This window comes from Nannobrachium achirus (genome assembly GCF_963921795.1).
Source record: "Nannobrachium achirus genome assembly, chromosome: 7".
Lineage (NCBI taxonomy): Eukaryota > Metazoa > Chordata > Actinopteri > Myctophiformes > Myctophidae > Nannobrachium > Nannobrachium achirus.
This window is the reverse complement of record NC_137816.1, coordinates 30,776,883-30,782,882: the sequence shown is the minus strand read 5'-3', so window position 1 is coordinate 30,782,882 and position 6,000 is coordinate 30,776,883.

The window sequence follows — 6,000 nt, the reverse complement described above, 5'->3', positions numbered from 1 at the left end:
TTGTTTCTTGCAACCATCATTAACACTGATTTTGTCAACATGCATCAATGCAGGCAGTTCATAGCTGACATATTGTCAGTTCCTAAGTGCATGCACTATATGGATGCATTTAGTTTTATTGGCCCTGGTCAGCAAAATGTCTCTTCAATGAACATATTAAGCAGAAGTACATTTCTCTTACCTCCATGTTGCTTCAGGCCAACTAAATGTTCCACAGTCCTTTAGACAGTTAAGAGTTCCGTCTCTGGTCCGCACTGAGTCCTGTATACAGTCTAAGGCCATCTCAATGCAGTCTACAGTATACACCGGTAATATACCCAGCCTGTTGTCTACGCACATGGAAAACCATCACACGCTTTTTATATTGGGAGCGCCACATGACGAAGCCTGGCAGCTGCTTATAGGGGTACCGGAGTAGCCTATTAAGGAGAGGGGCTGAGACCATGCCATTGAGAACTAGCTGGATACTGCAGAAGTAGACGGCATAGAATTGGCCAGTTTTCAAAATACATTTTTAATGTAGAGAATTTGCTGAAAAAAATATTTGCACTTGCAAAAATCATGTTCTGGAATTGCTTCAGTGGCAGCAGTGTAATGTTGCCGGTTTGATTCCTGGCTGGCCCGACCATTTGCTGTATGTCATTTCTCCAATCTCTTGTCACTATCAAATAAAAGGATGAAAAATGCCCAAAAGAATGACTAAAGAACACAAGAATTCTGAGGTTATAAATGTGAGGTTAGGACAAGACAATTAAATGTAATTTAATGGGTCTTTTACAATTCTAAGGATAGGGCTTCCATATCCATGCCTGTTCTAAGCATGTGACAATTATTACATAATGGCCTAATTGCAATTATCTAAATCATTTTTGCTAGTGTTATCATCCATGTTGTTCATACATTGTCGTTCATACAACGCGCCACATTGCGATGTTTTTGAGTGTAAAATATCAAATATGCTGTATTTTGGCCATAATACATTACTGATTTTGATTATTGTTATCAGTCATTGTCAGTCATTTTTGTGTATTTAGGTTTTTGTCATATCTGCCCCTGTGCATTTTTGTTTACAAGGCCTAAAAGCCACACAATTAAATCGTTAATTGCAATTATTTGTATGACAATTGATCGTCAAGTATATTTTCATAATGGTGACAGCCCTAGTCCCTTCTATGTCTCAGAGCTCTGTGATGTGGTGGGTGTCTAATCGCAGGGCCAGTGTGCCAGCCCCATTGCTGACACTCTGTTACGTCTCCTTACTAAGACATTTCTCCACCTTCACTAAACACGCGCGTGCTTATAACACACCCTCGCAGTGGCCATGGCAGTAGCCATGGCTCCCGTGCAATGGAAATACCATTGCAGTGCCACACGCGTCAGCTTATAGACATTAGACACCTCATTTAGAAACACTGAGTAGCCAAATTGAAAACGCATGACTTCTATCAAGCCAGGACCAAAGCATGGTCACCATTTTAAATGGTGAAAATAGACGATCTACAAGCTTGTAGAACACACTGTTGTATGATGACGTAGGTAGACATTTAAAGCGGCACTATTTAACTTTTTTTGAATGAATCAAATGTGATTTTTAATCAATAAAACTAGACCTTACCCGTTCGAAGATATGTGCTGCAAAATATGTGCAGAGTGTGGCTTATGGGGAAAGTAACTGTAACTGGTGCGTGCGTGAGAATATGTGGGAGCATCATAATGTAAGGAGCAGCCCATGGAGGAGTGTATATTTATGATGGATACAAATAATTTAACAGCAAAATTAGGTGAATAGAAGTATGGGGATGTATGCTCCACATAATTTTTCCATACCCGTTGGGGGGGGGGGGGGGGGGGGGAGAGAGAGAGAGAGAGAGAGAGAGAGAAATAACATTCCTAACTGTGAGAGAGGTGTGTGTGGGCCCGGGGCTACAGATCCCATGGCCTGGAGGAACGGACCGTAACCCTGACAACAGGCTGTAGAGCTGTAGAGAAGAAACGCTAATAAATAGCTTGAATTCGGGAAAAATGAAATTCGGGCTCCGTCACCGTGTGTATAATGCTAATGGCCAATGCCATGTTAAATTTTAGATCAGTCGCTGAAGCGAGTGAATAGATAATGCATTGTGTGACTGACCTACTGACTGACTGACCTCTCTCTCTAATTATAGTATGGATGGATGTAGGTAACTCAATAAAATCAATAAAAAGTAGGTAACTACTATTATTATTCAAGTAATAATAGTAGTTACCTACTTCCTCCCGAGGGGGAAATTCAGTATTTTCAGCCCAACCCAGCTGATTCGCTGCCCACAAGGAGCCTGTGAGCAATTAGGGGTTAAGAGGCTTGCTTTTGTGTCTCTTTATTGGTGTCTCTTTATTCTATGTCTCTTTATTTGTGTCTCTTTATTCTATTAATAAAAACCTTATTCTTTAGAGGTGAAGTGTACTGGTCATTTCATTGAGCCACTGTTTAAATGAAGGAGCCTCCTTTTTCCAATGTGTCACAATTAAATATAAATATGTATTTTGCTGTGATGATCAGACCACGAGAGAAGTTGCTGCTGTGCTCCCTTCAACATAGAAACATAATCTGACATTCCCAGAATCATTTGAACAGGATCGCGGTTAATATGAATACTCAGAATATCATAGAATGTCTCAAATATCTTATTCCAAAAACACAACAATTGCTAATATGTTATAGGGCATAGAAGTGGAAGCCATTTTGTTGTGATAAATAGACTTTTTTCTTACTACCACGCTCTGACTCTCTGGTGCGGTGTCCACTTAGATCGTCAACATTTATATAGGCAATGGGTCTTACACAGTGGCAAGATTTAGTTTTCTCTTTTCTTTATTGTATCTTTACACCAAGAACAAACGTTCAAAAAATAAAAATATTAATAAAACACTTGTTAAGATCGTATCAATAGTGTGGTACAATCACACAACAAAGTTAAATCATTAATTCCAACTCTCTTTCTCATAACTTTTCCATCTCTCTGTCTCTATCACAAATAAAGTATAACAATTTTATTTTTTCCTTCAGTTCAAATATGATTATTTTGGGGGTTCGCAGCCTGAACAGTTTGGGAACCCTAGCCCTGTACACGGCCATTCACACATACTGTACACAGGCACTCTCCCCAGGGCCATTCTTACTCTCTGTCCCACTGTCACACATAGTATTTCTATCTACACGTGGTCCATTCTCGTACCATGTGGTCCATTCTAATCTAGCCACTATACTTAGCTCTGCGTCACTGCATTGTGACGCACACGCGACCACATTTATACAATACACGCAGAAGGCAGACGTAATGGCCTACTCACGTGAACTGATGTTAACCGCATCAACTCTAGCATCCCTAATCTGACCATGTTGTAGTAGATGGACGATCTGTGAAAATACCAGATCTACAGGCTCACAAGAGAGAATTCAAATTCTGATAGTACCGGCCACATGCACCAAAATTAGTGAGGATTTTACTGTGTAATATAGAGGCCTTCTTAGTGTTACTATAACAAATGCTTATTCTACCGATTGCTCAGGTAAAGTTGCCTTAGCAAAATGTGTAAAAAAAATGTCAAATGAAACCCGAGGTGAACTCTAGACTAGAGCATCCAGTGGTCTTGGTTTAGACCGATCTACAAGCTCACAACACAAGATTGTGATGTTTGTGTAAAATATCAAATACGCTTTTCAACAAGTACAATTAATACAAAGTGTATTTAGGCATTTGTCATATCTGCCCCGTGCAACTTTTGTTTAGAAGTCCTAAAAGCCTCACAATTAAATTGTTAATCGCAATTTTTTTCTATGAATTGATCATCAGCCCTAGTCCCTTCTAAGAACTCTGTGATGTGGTGGGTGTCTAGTTGCAGGGCCAGTGTGCCAGGCCAGCCCCATGGCTGACACTCTGTTTACAGTATAACATCTTCCACTGCGACGCACTCTAAAGTTACAGACACACCCCTCGCAGTGCCCACCTTCCCTGGCTACCGTGCAATGGAAATACCACTGCAGTGCCACACGCATCAGCTTATGGACACCCCATTTAGAAAGTAGACAAACTGAAAAGGCATGACTTTTATCAAGCGCATGGTCACAATTTTAAATGGTGAAAAGAACTGATCTACAAGCTTGTAGAACACACTCTTGTATGACGTAGCTAGGGCATTAAAGCGGCACTATATAACTTTTTTTGAATGAATCAATAAAATGTAAATTGTAAATTAGCAAGTGTTGCTATTCAAGTAACTGCAGAGGGGCGGACAAACCTTATCAAATTGTGTCTCTGTATTCTATTAATGAGAACCTTAGAGGTGAAGTGTACTGGTCATTTCATTGAGCCACTGTTTAAATGTAGGAGCCTCCTTTTTCTAATGTGTCACAATTATATATACAAATATTTATTTTGCTGTGATCAGACCATGAGAGAAGCTGCTGCTGTGCTCCCTTCAACATAGAAATGGAATCTGACATTCCCAGAATCATTTGAACAGGATGGCGGTCAATATTAATATGTTTAACCATCTTGTTTATGATCGTTAGCCAAGCACTGGGAGAATGTCTCAAATATCTTATTCCAAAAATACAGCAATTGCTAATGTGTTATAGGGCATAGAAGTGGAAGCCATTTTGTGGTGATAAATAGATTTTTTTTTACTACCGCGCTCTGACTTTCTCTGGTGCGGTATAGATCATCAACATACAGGCAATGGGTCGCACACAGTGGCAAGAGTTAGTTTTCTCTTCTCTTTGTATCTTCTCTTTCTATCTTTACATCAAGAACGTACGTTTCAGCTCTCCAGCCTTCTTCAGTGTCATTTTGTGGTGACATTTTAAGCCTGAAACCAAGCCAACCAGGCTCTTGGTGAATCATAACCATAAAACATTTGATTCTGTGTCAAAGAATGTGTGTTATACTGTATATTAAAACTGCATAAAAGTAGCCTCTCCTTCGAATCAGAAGGCAGGAGGAATCTAGTTTACTAGGCTAGCATAAAAGGGGTATTTAGCTAAATATTGAGAGAGAAAAAAAAGGGAAAAAAGATCCAGTTGAGAACCATTGCATTAAGAAACTAGTGAGATGCATTGTGGTCCTAGAAATTTGTGCCACTGACCCACAGTTCCCCCACACACACACCTCAATGTGACATTATTACCCCGTGCCAGACAGTTGAATGCTGGTGTGACATAACACATTCCCTTCATCAGCGTGACCCTTCTCAAAGAGTTGGGTCATGTGTGTTTCCATTCACTGGGAGCGTGGTGCCAGAGCTCATGTATCACACAGCTGCCTGAAGTGGGCATGGGGTCTCCCAACTCTCCCTTGCACCCACTCATGCACATACACGTGCACACAGAGCTAATTATACCACTTTTTCCCAATGCCAGTAGGAATATTGGTGCATGCACGTGTGCACTCACAGGCACACAACGATGTGATCTCCATAGTTTAATGAAGTATCTGTGTCCACTTGTCAAGATCATATCAATAGAGGGTTTGCACATGCATAAAGTGAATGGCAAATAGAGTGGCAAAGTGAATTTAACGTTGTTTAATGTCGTTTAATGCAATCAGACTTTTTTGTTTGGATGTATGCCAGAAAGTAGTTTTTTGCCACTCAGTAGGCGTTCCTGCTTCCGGGTATGATGATGATGTCACGTCACGTGCATACCCTCAATAGTGTGGCACATCTTCAAAAGTCATAGCACAATCACTCAAAGTTAAATCATGTAATTCCAACTCTTTCTCCCACCTTTCCCGTCTCTATCACAAATAAAGTATAACAATGTAATTATATTTTTCTGTTGTCGTTTTATTTTTTCCTTACAGGGGGATCAGTGTAAATTCTTACACTGTGTCCCACATAGTATTTCTATCTACTGTATCACACGTGGTCCATTCTCGTACCATGTGGTACATTCTAGCCACTAAACTTAGCTCCGCGTCACTGCATTGTGACACACACGCAACCACATTTATACAATACGCG